We start from the raw sequence: 21,909 nt of genomic DNA on the forward strand, positions 1-21,909 counted from the left end.
GGTGCAGGAGAAATGGGGTGTCCCCTTGGGAACGTGCTGAGTGACTGGACCCTGGGCACACTGGGGCCCATGGCCACCAGGCAGCTGTACATACGCCTCCAGGAACAGAGCCTCCGCTGAGTCCCACCGCCTGCGCGTCCTGGGAAATCCAGGGAGACTTGGATTAAACAAGCCAGTGGAAAGAAATGCATGTATGGAGGACAGCTGGGGAAGGTGATTGGTGTCATCAAAACACTTCGCATTACAACATGCCAACAGCACTTTGGGAACTAAGCTGCTGGGAACTGGATAAACCAAGGCATATGGGTGCAGCCCACAGGCACTTCTTAAAAAACTGGTTTTGTTGAAAAGAAAAAGCGTCTTAAAACTCACACAGGCAGTGACAAGGCCACCTGGTGCTCAGGCAGGTGGGGGTGGTGCCGCCTGAATCCAAGTGAGTGGCTCCCTCGAGGGAGGTTCCTTGCAATGCTGGGGTGTGCTGGGCTGTGCTGGGATGCGCCTGCATGACTGGAGGATGCAGGAGGGGATGCCTGAGCCAGGAGATTGGGAGAGAGCGAGGGAAACGGGGAGGGAGGGGCAAGCTTAGGCCACCAAAGGGTGCATAGTACGTATCATGGCTCAGCCCCGTGGAGAGATGCTCCCCTGAAGGGCACCTTTCCCTCTGGTTACATCCCTTGGTGATGACGGACCAAGTGTGTGCCCCCCCACAACTGCAGAGGGAGGCTGGGAAGCACAGCTTGGGCATGTGCCGGCTCTCATGTATTTTCATGGAAGGCAAAGCACGGTGTTCACAGAGTGCTGGCCAGCTCTGTTCTGCAGTTCCCTGTACTTTGGCACTCAGCAGCTCAGGAGGCAGCCATCGCCCAGGCAGCTGACCTCTTTGAAACTCATCTGCCTTGGGCATTGAGGAGACTTCAGGCCCCCATGAACTGTGCTTGACCCCTGGCATACCTGTATCTCTGCTCTCCTCCTTGGACCATTCCCCATCTGGTTTTTTTTTTTTGAGACAGAGTTTTGCTCTGTTGCCCAGGCTGGAGTGCAATGGTGTGATCTCAGCTCACTGCAACCTCCGCCTCACAGATCCAAGCATTTCTCCTGCGATAGCGTCCTGAGTTGCTGGGTTTACAGGCACACAGCACCATGCCCAGCTAATTTTATATTTTTAGTAGAGATGGGGTTTCACCATGTTGGACGGGCTGGTCTCGAACTCCTGACCTCAAGTATTCTGCCTACCTCGGCCTCCCAAAGTGCTGGGATTACAGGTGTGAGCCACCACGCCCTGCCCCACATCTGCTCTTTAATGCAGCTCTAACGCTGGTGTTTGGATAGGTCGTTGCAAATTCTGTCTTGAATGGGTGTGCCTATTAATAGAAAGGTTTGACCCCTGAAGACTGTTGCCTGTGCTTGGCTCCTGATACCAGTCCTTTTAAAAGACTCCTTTTGGCCAGGCATGGTGGCTTATGCCTGTAATTTCAACACTTTGGGAGGCTGAGACAGGTGGATCATTTGAGGCCAGGAATTCCAAGACTACCCTGGCCAACATGGTGAAACCCTGTCTCTACTAAAAATACAAAAATCAGCAGAGTTAGATGGCATGTGCCTGTAAACCCAGCTACTCAGGATGCTGAGGCACGAGAATCACCTGAACCCGCGAGGTAGAGGTTGCAGTGAGCCGAGATGGTGCCACTGCACTCCAGCCTGGGAAGCCGAGTGAGGCTCTGTCTCAACAAAAGCCCCTGGTTTTAACTATGCTGTCTCTCATTTCCAGGCCTTTAGAGACAGAAGAGAATCATTGTAATTTCCAGCACAAGCTCTTTCAGTCATTGTTTAGTTTAATAAATCCTGCTTCCTTTATTCATCCCTGTGATGAAGGGTCAACTGTTTGGGGAAAAGCCAGGGTGCACAAAGAGGTGGGCATTAGCTTACAAGGGGACAGAGGCGGGCCTTCCACCCTTGCAGCAGTGCTCCTTGTAGTCCACAGAGAACTCCCTTCTGATGGGTGCACAGTGAGTGAAGGAGGTTCTGGATGACTAAAGGTGCACAGTGAATGAGCGAGGTCCAGATGACTGAAGGCGCACAGTGAGTGAGCGAGGTCCAGAGGAGTGAGGGCGCACAGTGAGTGAGCGAGGTCCAGATGAGTGAGGGGGCACAGTGAGTGAGCGAGGCCCAGAGGAGTGAGGGCGCACAGTGAGTGAGCGAGGTCCAGAGGAGTGAGGGCGCACAGTGAGTGAGCGAGGTCCAGAGGAGTGAGGGCGCAGAGTGAGTGAGCGAGGTCCAGAGGAGTGAGGGCGCAGAGTGAGTGAGCGAGGTCCAGAGGAGTGAGGGCGCAGAGTGAGTGAGCGAGGTCCAGAGGAGTGAGGGCGCACAGAGAGTGAGCGAGGTCCAGAGGAGTGAGGGCGCACAGTGAGTGAGCGAGGTCCAGAGGAGTGAGGGCACAGAGTGAGTGAGCGAGGCCCAGAGGAGTGAGGGCGCACAGAGAGTGAGCGAGGTCCAGAGGAGTGAGGGCGCACAGTGAGTGAGCGAGGCCCAGAGGAGTGAGGGCGCACAGTGAGTGAGCGAGGTCCAGAGGAGTGAGGGTGCAGAGTGAGTGAGCGAGGCCCAGAGGAGTGAGGGCGCACAGTGAGTGAGTGAGGCCCAGAGGAGTGAGGGCGCACAGTGAGTGAGCGAGGTCCAGAGGAGTGAGGGTGCAGAGTGAGTGAGCGAGGCCCAGAGGAGTGAGGGTGCAGAGTGAGTGAGCGAGGACCAGAGGAGTGAGGGTGCACAGAGAGTGAGTGAGCGAGGTCCAGAGGAGTGAGGGCGCAGAGTGAGTGAGCGAGGTCCAGAGGAGTGAGGGTGCACAGTGAGTGAGCGAGGTCCAGAGGAGTGAGGGCGCACAGAGAGTGAGTGAGGTCCAGATGACTGAGGGCGCACAGTGAGTGAGCGAGGTCCAGAGGAGTGAGGGCGCACAGTGAGTGAGCGAGGCCCAGAGGAGTGAGGGCGCACAGTGAGTGAGCGAGGTCCAGAGGAGTGAGGGTGCAGAGTGAGTGAGCGAGGCCCAGAGGAGTGAGGGCGCACAGTGAGTGAGCGAGGCCCAGAGGAGTGAGGGCGCACAGTGAGTGAGCGAGGTCCAGAGGAGTGAGGGTGCAGAGTGAGTGAGCGAGGCCCAGAGGAGTGAGGGTGCAGAGTGAGTGAGCGAGGTCCAGAGGAGTGAGGGTGCACAGTGAGTGAGCGAGGTCCAGAGGAGTGAGGGCGCACAGAGAGTGAGTGAGGTCCAGATGACTGAGGGCGCACAGTGAGTGAGCGAGGTCCAGAGGAGTGAGGGCGCACAGAGAGTGAGCGAGGTCCAGAGGAGTGAGGGTGCACAGTGAGTGAGCGAGGTCCAGAGGAATGAGGGCGCACAGAGAGTGAGCGAGGTCCAGAGGAGTGAGGGCGCACAGTGAGTGAGCGAGGTCCAGAGGAGTGAGGGCGCAGAGTGAGTGAGCGAGGTCCAGAGGAGTGAGGGCGCAGAGTGAGTGAGCGAGGTCCAGAGGAGTGAGGGCGCACAGTGAGTGAGCGAGGCCCAGATGAGTGAGGGGGCACAGTGAGTGAGCGAGGCCCAGAGGAGTGAGGGCGCACAGTGAGTGAGCGAGGTCCAGAGGAGTGAGGGCGCAGAGTGAGTGAGCGAGGTCCAGAGGAGTGAGGGCGCAGAGTGAGTGAGCGAGGTCCAGAGGAGTGAGGGCGCAGAGTGAGTGAGCGAGGTCCAGAGGAGTGAGGGCGCAGAGTGAGTGAGCGAGGTCCAGAGGAGTGAGGGCGCAGAGTGAGTGAGCGAGGTCCAGAGGAGTGAGGGCGCAGAGTGAGTGAGCGAGGTCCAGAGGAGTGAGGGCGCAGAGTGAGTGAGTGAGGTCCAGATGACTGAAGGTGCACAGTGAGTGAGCGAGGTCCAGAGGAGTGAGGGCGCACAGAGAGTGAGCGAGGTCCAGAGGAGTGAGGGTGCACAGTGAGTGAGCGAGGTCCAGAGGAGTGAGGGCGCACAGAGAGTGAGCGAGGTCCAGAGGAGTGAGGGTGCACAGTGAGTGAGCGAGGTCCAGAGGAGTGAGGGCGCAGAGTGAGTGAGCGAGGTCCAGAGGAGTGAGGGCGCACAGAGAGTGAGCGAGGTCCAGAGGAGTGAGGGTGCACAGTGAGTGAGCGAGGTCCAGAGGAGTGAGGGCGCAGAGTGAGTGAGCGAGGTCCAGAGGAGTGAGGGCGCACAGAGAGTGAGCGAGGTCCAGAGGAGTGAGGGCGCACAGTGAGTGAGCGAGGTCCAGAGGAGTGAGGGCGCACAGTGAGTGAGCGAGGCCCAGAGGAGTGAGGGCGCACAGAGAGTGAGCGAGGTCCAGAGGAGTGAGGGTGCACAGTGAGTGAGCGAGGTCCAGAGGAGTGAGGGCGCAGAGTGAGTGAGCGAGGTCCAGAGGAGTGAGGGCGCACAGAGAGTGAGCGAGGTCCAGAGGAGTGAGGGTGCACAGTGAGTGAGCGAGGTCCAGAGGAGTGAGGGCGCAGAGTGAGTGAGCGAGGTCCAGAGGAGTGAGGGCGCACAGAGAGTGAGCGAGGTCCAGAGGAGTGAGGGCGCAGAGTGAGTGAGCGAGGTCCAGAGGAGTGAGGGCGCAGAGTGAGTGAGCGAGGTCTAGAGGAGTGAGGGGGCACAGTGAGTGAGCGAGGTCCAGAGGAGTGAGGGCGCAGAGTGAGTGAGCGAGGTCCAGAGGAGTGAGGGCGCAGAGTGAGTGAGTGAGGTCCAGATGACTGAAGGTGCACAGTGAGTGAGCGAGGTCCAGAGGAGTGAGGGCGCACAGAGAGTGAGCGAGGTCCAGAGGAGTGAGGGTGCACAGTGAGTGAGCGAGGTCCAGAGGAGTGAGGGCGCACAGAGAGTGAGCGAGGTCCAGAGGAGTGAGGGTGCACAGTGAGTGAGCGAGGTCCAGAGGAGTGAGGGCGCAGAGTGAGTGAGCGAGGTCCAGAGGAGTGAGGGCGCACAGAGAGTGAGCGAGGTCCAGAGGAGTGAGGGTGCACAGTGAGTGAGCGAGGTCCAGAGGAGTGAGGGCGCAGAGTGAGTGAGCGAGGTCCAGAGGAGTGAGGGCGCACAGAGAGTGAGCGAGGTCCAGAGGAGTGAGGGCGCACAGTGAGTGAGCGAGGTCCAGAGGAGTGAGGGCGCACAGTGAGTGAGCGAGGCCCAGAGGAGTGAGGGCGCAGAGTGAGTGAGCGAGGTCCAGAGGAGTGAGGGTGCAGAGTGAGTGAGCGAGGTCCAGAGGAGTGAGGGGGCACAGTGAGTGAGCGAGGTCCAGAGGAGTGAGGGCGCAGAGTGAGTGAGCGAGGTCCAGAGGAGTGAGGGCGCAGAGTGAGTGAGTGAGGTCCAGATGACTGAAGGTGCACAGTGAGTGAGTGAGGTCCAGAGGAGTGAGGGCGCACAGAGAGTGAGCGAGGTCCAGAGGAGTGAGGGTGCACAGTGAGTGAGCGAGGTCCAGAGGAGTGAGGGCGCACAGAGAGTGAGCGAGGTCCAGAGGAGTGAGGGTGCACAGTGAGTGAGCGAGGTCCAGAGGAGTGAGGGTGCAGAGTGAGTGAGCGAGGTCCAGAGGAGTGAGGGCGCACAGAGAGTGAGCGAGGTCCAGAGGAGTGAGGGTGCACAGTGAGTGAGCGAGGTCCAGAGGAGTGAGGGCGCAGAGTGAGTGAGCGAGGTCCAGAGGAGTGAGGGCGCACAGAGAGTGAGCGAGGTCCAGAGGAGTGAGGGTGCACAGTGAGTGAGCGAGGTCCAGAGGAGTGAGGGTGCAGAGTGAGTGAGCGAGGTCCAGAGGAGTGAGGGCGCACAGAGAGTGAGCGAGGTCCAGAGGAGTGAGGGCGCACAGTGAGTGAGCGAGGTCCAGAGGTGTGAGGGCGCACAGTGAGTGAGCGAGGCCCAGAGGAGTGAGGGCGCACAGAGAGTGAGCGAGGTCCAGAGGAGTGAGGGTGCACAGTGAGTGAGCGAGGTCCAGAGGAGTGAGGGCGCAGAGTGAGTGAGCGAGGTCCAGAGGAGTGAGGGCGCACAGAGAGTGAGCGAGGTCCAGAGGAGTGAGGGCGCAGAGTGAGTGAGCGAGGTCCAGAGGAGTGAGGGCGCAGAGTGAGTGAGCGAGGTCCAGAGGAGTGAGGGCGCACAGAGAGTGAGCGAGGTCCAGAGGAGTGAGGGCGCAGAGTGAGTGAGCGAGGTCCAGAGGAGTGAGGGCGCACAGTGAGTGAGCGAGGCCCAGAGGAGTGAGGGCGCACAGAGAGTGAGCGAGGTCCAGAGGAGTGAGGGCGCACAGTGAGTGAGCGAGGCCCAGAGGAGTGAGGGCGCACAGTGAGTGAGCGAGGTCCAGAGGAGTGAGGGTGCAGAGTGAGTGAGCGAGGCCCAGAGGAGTGAGGGCGCACAGTGAGTGAGCGAGGCCCAGAGGAGTGAGGGCGCACAGTGAGTGAGCGAGGTCCAGAGGAGTGAGGGTGCAGAGTGAGTGAGCGAGGCCCAGAGGAGTGAGGGTGCAGAGTGAGTGAGCGAGGTCCAGAGGAGTGAGGGTGCACAGAGAGTGAGTGAGCGAGGTCCAGAGGAGTGAGGGCGCAGAGTGAGTGAGCGAGGTCCAGAGGAGTGAGGGTGCACAGTGAGTGAGCGAGGTCCAGAGGAGTGAGGGCGCACAGAGAGTGAGTGAGGTCCAGATGACTGAGGGCGCACAGTGAGTGAGCGAGGTCCAGAAGAGTGAGGGCGCACAGAGAGTGAGCGAGGTCCAGAGGAGTGAGGGCGCAGAGTTAGTGAGCGAGGTCCAGAGGAATGAGGGCGCACAGAGAGTGAGCGAGGTCCAGAGGAGTGAGGGCGCACAGTGAGTGAGCGAGGTCCAGAGGAGTGAGGGCGCAGAGTGAGTGAGCGAGGTCCAGAGGAGTGAGGGCACAGAGTGAGTGAGCGAGGTCCAGAGGAGTGAGGGCGCACAGTGAGTGAGCGAGGTCCAGAGGAGTGAGGGCGCAGAGTGAGTGAGCGAGGTCCAGAGGAGTGAGGGCGCACAGTGAGTGAGCGAGGTCCAGAGGAGTGAGGGCGCAGAGTGAGTGAGCGAGGTCCAGAGGAGTGAGGGCGCACAGAGAGTGAGCGAGGTCCAGAGGAGTGAGGGCGCAGAGTGAGTGAGCGAGGTCCAGAGGAGTGAGGGTGCACAGAGAGTGAGTGAGCGAGGTCCAGAGGAGTGAGGGCGCAGAGTGAGTGAGCGAGGTCCAGAGGAGTGAGGGCGCAGAGTGAGTGAGCGAGGTCCAGAGGAGTGAGGGCGCACAGACAGTGAGTGAGGTCCAGATGAGTGAAGGCGCACAGTGAGTGAGCGAGGTCCAGAGTAGTGAGGGCGCAGAGTGAGTGAGTGAGGCCCAGAGGAGTGAGGGCGCACAGAGAGTGAGTGAGGTCCAGATGAGTGAAGGCGCACAGTGAGTGAGCGAGGTCCAGAGGAGTGAGGGTGCACAGAGAGTGAGCGAGGTCCAGAGGAGTGAGGGCACACAGTGAGTGAGCGAGGTCCAGAGGAGTGAGGGCGCACAGTGAGTGAAGGAGGTGCCAGCACCTCTGTTATGTACTGAAATAATCCAAAAGGAGGCAGCATCCAAAGATTCCATGCTCAGAGCTGCTGGGTGCGTCTGCCCCTGTTATGTCAGGGATTCAGCAGGGCGGGGGGTTTTCAAGCAGTCTCAGGGGTCAGGCCAGAACAGGCAGAAATGCCAAAGCCTGGGGAAGGGACCATCGTCATATATTTAATAACTTGAAGCAGATTAAGGCCACACATGCGCCTGCATGCACACACACACTTGCTCATACGTATGTGGACTCACAGAACTGTGCTTCGCTCAGCACTTCTCCAGCTCAGCGGCTCTCTTAAGGATTTGAAGGCCTGCCTAGGAATAGGGATAGACGCCTGCTTGTCCTGCGCAGTCTCTGGAACACATTTGTGTGTCCATCGGCCATCCGGTCACATACGATGCTTTGAGTATTTATTTGAGCATTTGGATTCAGTGTGTTCTAATGTTACATGCTGGACACAACAGACCGATGAGCACCGTCCCCTGCTCTGGGAACCTTCAATTGAGACGGGGCAGGGAGTAGACACACCTCAACCAGAGTCAGCCACAGTGCTTGGCATGGAGAGATGGGGAGAGGGGCCGCCCTGTCTGGCTACAGGCAGTGTCTAGTCACCTGGCTTGGCAGGCCAGCAGCAGAGATGTTATGGGCAGAAGGCGGGGTGTCCATGTGGGTGCCAGGTTCCCATTCTGGCAGGACCCTTGACTGGGGTAGCCCCGGTCGGGGGAGAGTAGTCATTGCCCCAGTGTCCCTTCTCTGCCAGCATCACTGGGTAGAAAGCAGGCATTCTGGACACTGCTGGCTATCAGGATAGCCAGTATCACCAAAGGCAGACACGCTTCTTTCTCAGAAGTCTCTGTAGCAGTCCCAAGGCTGTGAGATGTCAGAAGATGAAGGCAGCTCTTCTAGTGTGGACTTTAATGTTGCAACTTATGGCATTGTAGAACATCTGCTTTTCACATAAGATCTTTCTGTGGACCTGAAATAATCCAGAATCATCTCATCAAGTGGAATATGCCATATGATATTTAAATACCTGTAATTTCTCTAAAACCCTGGGGCCAGAAACTCTAGTGGTTGCTCTATTCATGGATTCATGTTGCAGTGAAATGTGATAATTGATGAATATCTGCGGAAATGGATATGATTGTGTCCTTTTAAATGAGCTAACAATTTCATGCCGAAATCTCAGCAGTGCTATTGTTTAGAATAAAAGGAGACATGCAAATGAGGCCAGGGTGCAGACTGTGGCAGAACAATGCTGGCAGCCTCTTTATTGGACCCATTAATTAACTCTCCATCAGCCAGTTTCCCTGGGAATGAACTGGAAAAATAATTAAAATGATACATGAGGTAAGGAGTTTAGAAATTCAAAAGGTGAAGGCGAGGATTAGTTTAATACGTAATTAGACATGTTATTTGTGACTCTACATTTTTTAAAATGTGGTTCACTGAGGCAATGGGGCCCTATTTTTAGTCCTGGATAGTTAATAAATATCATTTGGGGCTGTTTTTCAAGTCACAAAGGCTCATAGATTTTCTTAATAACATTAAGTGGCTAATTATATTGTACATTGTTAAAATAACTTCTATTGCAAAATCTAATAATACAACAAAAGTTTGCAAAAGCAAGTTTTTAGAGGAGTTCATTTGACTAAATTTCCAAGCGAGATCTGGCATACACAGACCAGACTGAAAGAGTTTCAGCAGAGCATCTGCAGGTTCACGTAGATTTTTGCTGCAAACATGATCCAAACAGTGAACCTCAGAAAACGGCTTCCTTTTGGTGTGAGTGGTGCGGATCGAACGTCGTCCCTCCCAGAATCCAGGCCCAGTGCTGCCTTGTGGCTGTCGGGAACAGTGGAATCTTGATGGAACATGCTTCTGCTGCCACGTCCTCTCAGTGAGGCCTCAGCCCTAGCCTCAGCGTTGCACATGTCAGGATGGACGAACGTGAGTCTTGGCATGGTGCACATTTGTCTCAACTCCAGCTTCCTGTCCTTGCTGCAGTGAAACTCTGTTGTTCTGATGGGGCAGAGCTGAGCTGACTGTTCCATGCTGTTCCCTGTTGCTTGGACGGAGCAGAGCTGAGCTGACTGTTCCATGCTGTTCCCTGTTGTTCTGATGGGACAGAGCTGAGCTGACTGTTCCATGCTGTTCCCTGTTGTTCTGACAGGGCAGAGCTGAGCTGACTGTTCCATGCTGTTCCCTGTTGTTCGGACGGGGCAGAGCTGAGCTGACTGTTCCATGCTGTTCCCTGTTGTTCTGATGGGGCAGAGCTGAGCTGACTGTTCCATGCTGTTCCCTGTTGCTTGGACGGGGCAGAGCTGAGCTGACTGTTCCATGCTGTTCCCTGTTGCTTGGACGGGGCAGAGCTGAGCTGACTGTTCCATGCTGTTCCCTGTTGCTTGGACGGGGCAGAGCTGAGCTGACTGTTCCATGCTGTTCCCTGTTGTTCTGACGGGGCAGAGCTGAGCTGACTGTTCCATGCTGTTCCCTGTTGTTCTGATGGGGCAGAGCTGAGCTGACTGTTCCATGCTGTTCCCTGTTGTTCTGACGGGGCAGAGCTGAGCTGACTGTTCCATGCTGTTCCCTGTTGTTCGGACGGGGCAGAGCTGAGCTGACTGTTCCATGCTGTTCCCTGTTGCTTGGACGGGGCAGAGCTGAGCTGACTGTTCCATGCTGTTCCCTGTTGCTTGGACGGGGCAGAGCTGAGCTGACTGTTCCATGCTGTTCCCTGTTGCTTGGACGGGGCAGAGCTGAGCTGACTGTTCCATGCTGTTCCCTGTTGTTCGGACGGGGCAGAGCTGAGCTGACTGTTCCATGCTGTTCCCTGTTGTTCTGATGGGGCAGAGCTGAGCTGACTGTTCCATGCTGTTTCCTGTTGTTTGGACGGGGCAGAGCTGAGCTGACTGTTCCATGCTGTTCCCTGTTGTTCGGACGGGGCAGAGCTGAGCTGACTGTTCCATGCTGTTCCCTGTTGCTTGGACGGAGCAGAGCTGAGCTGACTGTTCCATGCTGTTCCCTGTTGCTTGGACGGGGCAGAGCTGAGCTGACTGTTCCATGCTGTTCCCTGTTGCTTGGACGGGGCAGAGCTGAGCTGACTGTTCCATGCTGTTCCCTGTTGCTTGGACGGGGCAGAGCTGAGCTGACTGTTCCATGCTGTTCCCTGTTGTTCGGATGGGGCAGAGCTGAGCTGACTGTTCCATGCTGTTCCCTGTTGCTTGGACGGGGCAGAGCTGAGCTGACTGTTCCATGCTGTTCCCTGTTGTTCGGATGGGGCAGAGCTGAGCTGACTGTTCCATGCTGTTTCCTGTTGCTTGGACGGGGCAGAGCTGAGCTGACTGTTCCATGCTGTTCCCTGTTGTTCTGATGGGGCAGAGCTGAGCTGACTGTTCCATGCTGTTCCCTGTTGCTGGGATGGGGCAGAGCTGAGCTGACTGTTCCATGCTGTTCCCTATTGTTCGGATGGGGCAGAGCTGAGCTGACTGTTCCATGCTGTTCCCTGTTGCTTGGACGGGGCAGAGCTGAGCTGACTGTTCCATGCTGTTCCCTGTTGCTTGGACAGGGCAGAGCTGAGCTGAGCATTCCGCGCTGTTCCTGTAAGTTGTTTCCTGTTTCCCTGTTATTTTGAATATAGGTAGATGGCCCCGTAATTCCATTTCTGCAAACCTAAGAGTGTAAACATTTCACAGGATTATTGAACTTAAAGTGATAGGCCTAGCTGGAAATATATTTTACCCCATACCTATGCTTATTTCTTTTTAATGGGCAACTGAAAAGTAATTTTAGTAAGCAACCTCCCATACCACTGGAGAAAAAATGAAAACCACAGTAATTTACATGTACTAAGAGCCCGTAAGTGCCCATCATTGTTCCACAGTCCGCATCTGTTAGCCTGTTTAGCTGTCCCGGGAGCTTGCACGGGCGCATGGTCGGATACTCGCCTTACGGCCCGCGCTGCGGCCAAGGGAAAAAGGTTTTTTGCCTGGGAGGCGTGCAGACGGGTCAGCAGTCAGACCCTCCTGGGAGCTGCGGGAGCGACTCTCTTTTTGGTGGAATTGCAGGCCCCCTCTCCCCGCTATGCCCTCTGGCCACCCCAGCTAGTCAGCTTCTGCAGGAGTGCAAGCACTTTCTGGGGTGGGTTCCCGATTTTTGGCTCTTTTCTTTTATAATCAAAGTTAAAACGGGAAACCATTCATTCACTTGGGGCCGGTGGGAAGGAGCCGGTGCTGCTGCTTCCGTTCTTTCCTTTTAAAGGAGACCCTGTCCATTAATCATCCTGTGGTTTGATCTGTCAGTCCAGAAACGCTTGCTAATGCTCTATGGCTGTGGTTTGCTGTGGTTCTGGGAAAGAGGAAAAGAAATGAGCCAGCCCTAATAAATAAAAGTTATTTCCTCATTTGAATTTCTGAGTCCAGAGAGTCAATATGATGCAGACATCAATCTTGTTATTCTTGAAGTGGAGAGACAATTTCTCATTGTGTGTCACCCTGGGCTGTGATGATAAAACATGCGGTGTGTTTGGCTGGGCTCAGTCGTGGCCTCTCCTGAGACCCGCTGCCTTTTTATATTGCAGATTACACACTTGGCTTCCTGCTGGAAGCGGGCCTGTGTTCCCCGGTCTCTAAGAGCGTTGGTACAGAAAGCTCCGCATTTCTAAGGTGGTTTGGTTTGTCATGGGTTCTCAGAGATGATGGTTTTCTGCAGCAGCCCTCTGTGTGCTCAGAAGGGTAAGGCCTCCGAAGCAAGGCACGGCCGGGAAGCTGGTGGACTTCTCTGCAAATTATGAGGAAAAGAGGAGAGGGGCAGAGCCTGGAGAGGCTGCCCTCCTGGGGTGCAGGCCGTGGAGGCTGTAGAGCTGCCCACCTGCCCAGCTGGCAGGTGGCAGAATTGGGACTGAAGCTCAGTCCCCACTCGTCCAGGCTGCAGCTTCCCCTTTGGGGCCACTCTACCTCCTTCACCGTCTCTCCAGCACCAAGCAGTTGTGTGATTCCTGACAAGTGTCTGTCCTGCTTCTTGTCACAGTCTTCTGTACTTTCCAGCGGGGTGGCGCCTGGTCCTGCATTTGGGCAGCAGCGGAGTACCAAGTCTTATCAGTGGAGTGGTGTTCCCTTGAGAGCTCGCGTGTTATGGTTGAGATGCAGGGGCTCCTGTCCCTCTGTGCCTTATGCTCTGGGCCACACCCCAGTTTGCACCCCTGCTATTTCCCAGGGCCACTGTTGCAGACACCCAGGAGGGTGGCTGACTTGGCTCTGCACCCCACACCCTGTACAGGGGTCCTGGCATGCTGGCAAGCTGCTAAGAGCTGGATAGGTACACAGATCAGGTGGCACCCAGATCTGATTTACTTGGTGTCCTGTAGGGCACACTTGTGAATACCCGCCAGGCCTCTGTGTGGGTGGAGACCGTGAGAACCTGTCCTCTGGCCTTCGAGGCTGTGCCTCTTGGCAGAACATGTCGTGGTCTGGTTCAGCAGACCTGCCTTGCCTGTCTGCTGAGGGCCCGTGTGGAGCCTCTTGCCCAGCTGCAGACCAGTGGGTGACTGGCCCCACACTCCTACTTGAAGGATGGCTGGCTCTAGGCAGCTTTTTCATTCCGAGGTCAGATTTGAATGTAAAACTGAAAAGTTCTAAATGTATTAAAGGCTTTCTTTTGGGCTGGAATATGCAATAGATTTCCTATCCCTCTCAATTCCCTCTTAAAATTTAATACTGCCATAAAAATGATGGATAAGAAATTATTCCAGGAAAAATGATCTTGAAAGACTCTTCTAACTGTTGAAGCAGAAGTACAGACGTGGCAAAGAAGTATATGTGACCCAGAAAACTCATGAGGAAAGGGGGAATCATGTACTTTGTGGAAACCACATCCATACAATGTTGTTCCAGGCCGTGGAAAGCAACGATTTTTAGTCCACGTATTGAAACACAGAATCTATTTCATGCTGCTGCTGGTTTTATTAACATAGTGACGCTATGCCTTTGTAGAATTCAGTGAGCAGCTGTCCCTCTTTGGAGCGCCGCGGAGGGAGACTGAACCCACACAGTTGCTATCAGAAGCCCCTTCAGGGTGCCTTCCGCAGAGCTCCACCAGCATGCCGAGGCTGTGGGAAGAACCATGAAACCTCATAAATATATATGACGATTGCGTGTACCCATAATCATTAGAAATGAATATTTAAAAAACACAGAAAAGCAGAAGGGCTCTGATTGCTGGATCTGGGACGTCCCCACTCTGACAGCGCTGGTAGGAGAACGAAGGCCTGACAGCCAGGCCCCGGGGAAGGTGGTAGGAGGGAGACGGATCTAAAAATCAGACCAGACGCTCACTCCCTTCAGAAGTCGGGGTGTAGTCACTGCATGGGCAAACAGCCCCTCATCCTTTAGCAGGCCTTAGAGACACCACCCCATGGGAGGCTTCTTAAAAAGATCATAGGCCATGATTCCGGCTGGACACAGTATCTCACACCTATAATCTCAGCTCTTTGGGAGGTCAAGGAGGGCAGATCACTCGAGTCTAGGAGGTTGAGCCCAGCCGGAGCATAACATAGCAAGACATGGTCTCTGCACAGTTAGCTGTGTGTGTTGGCATACATCTCTGCTCCCAGCTACTCGGGAGGCTGATTCAGGAGGATCGTTTAGGCCCCAGAGCTTGAGGCTGCAATGAGCTGTGATCGCACCACTGTACTCTAGCCTGGGTGACAGAGTGAGACATTGTCTCAAACAAATAGTAAAAAACAGCAAACAAACAAAACCCACCAAGTATATGATTCAGACTTAACCTCCTGACTCTCGTTTTCACTCCAAGGCAATGAAGTGATGATGTGGACAGTGCGTGTCTTAGTCCCGAGCACCTCCAGGCTAGGAATCCAAGCCAGGTTATGGCTTAAATGGCAACCGGTGGAGCCGCTGGCTGGGTCGCCCGGATTGGCTCTGCAGACTCCCTTGTTTCTCCTAATGTGTGTCAACATGTCTATCAGGAGAACTGAGGGGAAAGGACTGCTCGGTATCAATGATTTCCAGTTGGAAATGTCTCCATGACAACTCAGGAGGTGCTAGAAGCAGGCACTTTGTTAATTCTGAGTCTTAACCCTTCCCAGGCAACTTCAAAACCTTTTCTCTGGAGAGAAATAGGCTTATTTAGGAAAGGCGTCTCTCATTGTTCCTAAGCTACATCCGCTCACGTGAATAATGTACTTTTTTGTGCAGGTTTAGAAAAATAGATGCACACGGTCTAATGCCCCCTCTTCATACAATTTCATGTGAGCTCTTTTGGAGTGCTTTTTGAGAGGCAGCCCCTTGGGGACCTGGGAGTGATGCTGTCCGAATTCTGTTGTGTCGGTTCTGTGAGGGACAGAAGTGCCATGTCATCTCGAGAGCCATCCTGCCACTTCCCTGCCCGACTGTCTTTGCTGGCACCTCCACTGCCCATCAGATCAGGTCTGCACACCACAGCCTAGCTGTGAGGGGTCCTTTTCACCCAGCCTCGTTCTTCAGTGTTCTTGTGAGCATCCGCTCTGGGTTAGGCCCAGACCTCCTGTGTTAACAGATAGAACAAAGGGTGTAATAGAGAACCAAAGTGCTAGACCAGGAGTTGGCAGGGACGTAGATTCCTGCTTTGCTCCTTTTGTGTGTTGGGGAGGCTTTGTAGGGTGCTGAGCTTTTAGTATCAGCTACCACACGATCCTCAGAACTCCCAGAGATGCTGATAGAACAACAAAAACAGACTTTTAGCCGGGTGAGGGGGCCCATGCCTGTAATCCCAGCAACTCAGGAGGCCAAAGAGGTAGGATCACTTGAGGCCAGGAGTTTAAGATCATCCTGGACACATAAGAGAAATCCCATCTCTCAGTGTTCAAGGGTGACCATGAAATGCATAGAAATGGAACATAAAGCTTCTAAATTAGTAGAGGGAAAAGGGGAGAGGTAGAAAACCTTGATCAGGACAGTAGAAGGTATAAAATGAGAAAAAATATTTTTAAAAAACAGTGCAAGTAAAAATCATTAGTAAGATATTTGAAGTAAATATTGAATGTTATTTAAATAAATGTAAATGGCCTAAATTTACCAGTTAAAAGACAGTGATTCCTGAAATCACTGACTTTTATCTATGAAGTCAGCTGTGGTATTCATGATCGACACATACAAATATAAGGACACAGAAAGTTTTAAATGTTATAAATGGAAAGAAATACAGAAGGAAAATCGTAACTACAGAAAGCTGCAGTGCCTACACTGATATCAGACAAAACAGATTTTAAGGCAAAAAGTATTCATCTTAGGAGATCTCTACATGATGGTAAAATAAATAAGTCACTAGGGATATATGGCAATTCTGAATGTACATGCACCTAAGAAGCTTTGCCTTGCAGTATGTTAAGTAAACGTTGCCAGAATTACAACATAGATTGACAAATTCGTAATCATTGTGGTAGATTTTATCTTACCTTTCTCATCAGTTGATATGTTAAGCCAACAATCAGCAAAAAGTGAGAAGGCATAGAAGATTACAATGGTGCTTAAACAAGCTTAATTGAATGGTCGTATATAGAGGTCTGCACTTAAAAACCGAGAATAACATTAAGCATTTGTAAAAATCGAGCACACCAAAGACACAAAGAGAACAGCAATACCAAATCCCCTGCATTTGGACATTTTTTAAGTGTACTTTTGAATAATTAAACAGTAATTGTTTTGGTAGGTGATTGTGTGTTGATTAATATCTAGTAAGAACTGACAGAACAGAATTTGGACAGCACTGCTTCCAGGTCCCTGAGGGGCTGGAGTCCTGCAGGTCAGGAAAACGGTGAGGACGGGTTTATCTCCTGTATTTCCTCCCACTTGTTCTCCCTCCCATGTTTCTTGTTCACACTCCTCCCTGACCTTCATTATTCGTCTCTCCATTTCTATTAGTTCGGTTTGCTTTGGCTGCATATGACAGATGAAAAATAAACAAAGTAAAAACAAGATATCATCTCTGTCACAAAGTAGTGTATAAAGGTAGGGATCTGTGGCACTCTAAGATCATTGATGGCACCCATCTTCTCAATGTGCTGCCTCATAGTCCATAAGGGTAGCTTGAGTTCCAACCATTGTGCCAGTATCCCAGCTAGCAGGAAAGAGGAAGTGGTAAAGAAGGGCATCATGACTCCTTCACTGAAGGATGCTTCCTGAATATTGCCTGTACTTCTGCCTGCATATTATTGACTGAAACATCATTGCATGGCTGTACTTAGCTGAAAAGGAGACCAGGCACATGACCACTTGTTCCTGGTGCCAATGGCCCAGCTAAAAATTGTGGATTCTCTTATTGAAGAAGGGGAGAATTGGTATCTGGGTTAGAAGCTGGCAGACTTGGCTACGTCATTCCTCTGGCCATTCTCCAACCTTCTGTGTGCATTCATTACTCATGAACATACTGTCTCCTCTGCCTAGATATCTTCCCCTCTTTCCCTCTTTCCCTGGTGAGTGTGGACTTTTTCTGGGGACCCGGTCTTCACCAGTGCATGAGTTCTGGCTTGGGATGTGAGTTACTTGTGGCTCAGGGCAGTTTGTCTCTTTAATCTGTGATCCCAGGTGGCTGTGGCTCCAGAGTTGACTGCAGTTCTTACCTTTCTCCAAGGCCTGGCAGCAAACCCTCCTGCCTGTTGGAAGTGGTTTCTTTTTTTATTGCTTCTGTTCTCCTGGGGGGTCTGAAAGGTCTGTGTTCAAGTTCCAGCTGTATGCCTGGTGATCTTTAGTTACACACTGAGTGTTTATTAGCTGCTTTTCTGTGCCTGGAGCTGTTTTAATTTGGGAGCTCAGCAGTGAGGTGCCCACACTCTGGTGGGGAGTGAGACAAGTAAAGAGGCAGCTAACACTGCAGAGCTCTGAAGGCTATGGCGGCAGAAGGATGGGGGGGACCATGGGAGCAGTGAGCAGGGCCATTTGGCTTTGTCTGAGGGGTCAGAGAAGGCTTTCTGGGATAAAGCTCATTCTGTGGCTTATTTTCCTGAGCCCATGTCTTCATTTTCAAAATGGGATAGTAATGCCCGTGTGCCATGATTTGAAAAGGTTAAAAGAATTTGCACAGAACTGGGCAGGGCACACAGTATGTACACAGAAGTACCTCACGTTCTTCCTGCCTCTCCCAGTTTGCGCTCTTTCCTGGAATGTTTGTTTCAGTGTTTCCTTGCCTCTTCCAGCAGCATCTTGTATTTAGCACTTGAAATGTACAGACCTTGGCCATCCATGTCCATCTGGTACAGCAGTGTTGTGGCTCTCCATGCCAGGCCTGTCCACAGAGTCGCTTTGTTTGATCCCGCAGACACCCTTGAGGGGGTAAAGGTGTGAATTCAGGTTTTGTGGATGAGCAGGGTATCACTTGGTAAAAGTATGTGGCGGTGCCATGGAGAAAAACAGGGAGAAACCTGCTCTCCGGCTGTGAGCTTGCTCCTCTTCCCTCTGCCCTTGGTCTTTGTATCACCTCTCTCCCTGAAGGGACGTGAGTATGTTTCAATCTATACTGTAAGATTTTGCTTTTAAAAAAGAAAAAGGGGCCAGGTGTGGTGGCTCACGCCTATAATCCCAGCACTTCGGGAGGCTGAGGTGGGCAGCTCATGAGGTCAGAAGATTGAGACCATCCTGGCCAACATGGTGAAACCCCGTCTCTACTAAAAATATAAAAATTAGCCTGGCTTGGTGGTGTGCTCCTGTAGTCCCAGCTACTCAGGCAGAGGTTGCAGTGAGCCAAGATCACGCCATTGCACTCCAGCCTGGGTGACAGAGCAAGACCTCTGTCTCCAAAAAAAAAAAAAAAAGGGCTTTCCTTACATTCATCTGAAGTCTGTCACAGGGTAGGAATGCTCCCACAGAGACTGTCTTTTTTTCGGGAGCTGCTGTATTATGATAGAGAGTGTTGGGTGGAAAGGCTTGCAGAAGGACATGAACGGATTCCATCGGTTTACAGAGCTCTCAGCTGTAGTCACCTGCACTGTGCCGAGCCTCCCTCTTTGCCCTCTCTAAACACTGTGTATATACAAACAGGAGAGAGCTGTTTTACATGGCCTGGGACTTGTTATCATTGAGTGGCTACGTGAGGTGTGGGGCAGACATCTTAATAAAGAAAAATTGAAGTTTCATTTCTAGTAGGTCAGTAAAATAGCCACCTTCCCATTGAAAACACATAAAAATGCTAGAAAAATGTTTGTAATAGCACATGGAAAGGGGTAAATGGAAGTAAACTCTTACAAGGTCTTACAGTTAAGTGGTGTAAAATAACTTAAGGTAAACTCAGGTGAGGTAAGGCTGTGTCCTATAAACCCTAGAGCAACCACTGGCAAAATAAAGCATAGGTGTAAAATCCTTGTAGACAAGATAAAGTGGGGCACTGCAAGCTATTTGATTCATTCAAAAGAAGGCTGGGTGTGTGGGACAAAAGCGACGCACAGAAGAGAACTTCAAAAGCAAGAGCAAGATAGTAGACTTACACTTAGTCATGTCACCACTTACGTTAGATGTAAATGGATTAAATACTTAAGTTAAAAGACTGAGATTGCGGCCGGGCACATGGCTCATGCCTGTAATCCCAGCACTTTGGGAGGCCGAGGCTGGTGGATCATGAGGTCAGGAGATCAAGACCATCCTGGCCAACATGGTGAAACCTCCTCTCTACTAAAATACAACAAATTATCCAGGTATGGTTATGCACGCCTATAGTCCCAGCTCCTTGGGAGGCTGAGGCTGAGGCAGAGGCATTGCTTGAACCCGGGAGGCAGAGGTTACAGTAAACCGAGATTGTGCCACTGCACTCCAGCCTGGCAACAGAGTGAGACTCCCCCCACCCCAAAAAAAAGACTGAGATTGCAAGAGGGAAATACACAAGCAAGATCCAACTCTATGCCGTTTGCAGATGAAGCACTTGAAATACCATAACACAGATAGGAAGAATGATTTTTAAAATGTCTCATGCAAATTCCAGTCAGCGGAAGGCTGGCTACGTTACTATCACATTCGAGACTGTAAGACATGCCTTGGCATACTACCTCAGCTAAAGAAGGGCTTCTTTTTTTTTTTTAACGCTAAAAGGTCTGTTAACCACAAATGTGTAAACTCCCCTAAATGTGTTAACGTGACTTCTAATTACATGAAGCACAAATGGACAGACTTGATGAGAATAGATCAACTAGTTACAACCAGAGATTTTTACTTCATTTCTCAGTCGTGGCACGAATAGGCCAAACATCAGTGAAAGTATATCCGATGTCAAGGAGCTTGCCTGATCTCGTTGATGTTTATAGAATTCTACATTTAACAACTGCAGATACCCAGCAGCAGTCTTTGCAAGCACTTGGTAACGAATCACCAAGATTTCCTGGGCCACAAGTCAAGTCTAAAAATTGTAACAGATCGAAGTAATGTGGTGTCTGTTATTTAACTCTAATAGAATTAAGTTAGAAATCAGAAAGATAAAAATCTCAAAATTTTGAAAAGCAGCATGCTTTTAAATAATCCTCCATTCAAAGAAGTAAAGGGAAAAGAGAACATTTTTAAACTGGCTTATAAAAATGTAAGCTTTGAATTTCTTGGGTTATAGCTAAAGCAGTGCTTGGGAGAGCTAACCATATACCTGTGGAAAAAAAAATATATATATACACACACACACATACACACATACACGTGTATATATACGTATATATACACGTATATGTATATATGTGTACACATACACATACACACGTATATATACGTATACATACACGTATACATATACATACATATATACACGTATATGTGTTTATATATATATATATATGAAAAGAAGGACTTAGAATCAGGAATTTTAGTTTTCACCTTCAGAAGCTAGTAAAAGAAGAGGAAATTAAACCCAAAGGAAGTAGAAGAAGGAAAGAAAAAATGAAAAGGGCAGAAATGAATGAAATAGAAAATGGGCAAACAATGGAGATCAACAAAATAAAAAACTCAATAATATTGAAACATCTCCAGCTAGTCTATTCCATGAAAGAGAGAGAGAGGAAAAAAAATATTAGAAATATCATGACTAAAAGAAGGGACATCACTACAGACCCCACAAGGATTAAAAAGATAAAATAATATGATTAACAACTTTATAGTAATGATCTTAGCAACCAAGATAAAATGGACAAATTCATGAAGTATACAAATGACCAAGCTTTGTGCAAGCATACCTCAGCTACTCAGATGAGAGAAAGACTTTATTAGAAAATGGGAAACCACAGTCTTTCACTTACATAGATGCAAAAATCCTTGATGAAGCATTAGCAAGTTAAATCAAGTAACATACAAAAATGACAGGACATCATAAGTAAGTGGTATTCATCCCAGGCTTGCAAGGCTGCTGTAACCTTCCAAAATCAACCAGCGTGACTGACCACATCAACAGAATAACGGAGAGAACAGTGTGACCATGTCAATAGACGCAGCAAGAGCATCTGACAAAACTCAGCACCCACCTATGGTGGAAACTCTCAAACCAGGAGGAGAAGGACACTTCCTCGGTGTTGAAAGACATTCCTAGAATCCCACATCTCACATCGTAACTAGTGGTGACGTCATCAAGTGCTTTCCCCTGAGGTGAGAAGAAGGGAAGCATTCTGCTCTCACCACTTGCATTTCAGTATTCTGCTGGGGAATGGAGCCAGGGGCCTCGGCCACGAGAGTGAAGGAAAAGCATGAGGACCGACAAGGAGAAAGCTCAGTTGTCCCTTGGATCACACAGTTAGAAAAAAATTAGGCATCTACCAAAACAATGGATGCAGGAGACAAGGTCAATGCTGAAACCTGAAGTGTATTTATGTACATTAGCAATAAACAATGGGAAAATAAAATTTAGAAACTGATACCATTTATAACAACATTACAAATCCTAGAAACACTTAGGGATAAATTTAAAACTACTCAAGATCTTTACACTAAAAACTGCAAGACAGTGTTGAGAGGAATAGAAAAGATCTAAACTTATGGTGAGCTGTACCATGTTTTATGAGTACAAAGACTTAACACTGTTAAAATATTAATTGTCAGCTGGGCGTGTGGCGGCTTATGTCTGTAATCCCAGCACTTTGGGAGGGTGAGGTGGGTCGATCACCTGAGGTCAGGAGTGCAAGACCAGCCTGGCCAACATGGCAAAACCCCATTTCTACTAAAAATACAAACATTAGCCAGATGTGGTGGCAGGCGCCTATAATCCCAGCTACTCGGGAGGCTGAGGCAAGAGAATCACTTGAACCTGGGAGGTGGAGGTTACAGTGAGCCGAGATCACACCACTGCACTTCATCCTGGGTGACAGAGCGAGACTCAGTCTCAATAAATTAAAAAAATGAAAAGAAAAATAATATTAATTGTCCCCAAGTTGATTTTTA

At 51.1% G+C, this 21,909-nt stretch overlaps 1 protein-coding gene across 19 annotated transcripts in view; it reads left to right on the plus strand.

The window, feature by feature from the left end:
• Positions 1 to 21,909, plus strand: part of TBC1D22A (TBC1 domain family member 22A) — a 508,739-nt gene that overhangs the window by 324,785 nt on the left and 162,045 nt on the right. The gene's annotated exons all lie outside the window — the stretch shown is intronic.

The sequence above is a fragment of the Callithrix jacchus genome, chromosome 1 (genome assembly GCF_049354715.1).
Source record: "Callithrix jacchus isolate 240 chromosome 1, calJac240_pri, whole genome shotgun sequence".
Classification (NCBI taxonomy): Eukaryota; Metazoa; Chordata; class Mammalia; order Primates; family Cebidae; genus Callithrix; species Callithrix jacchus.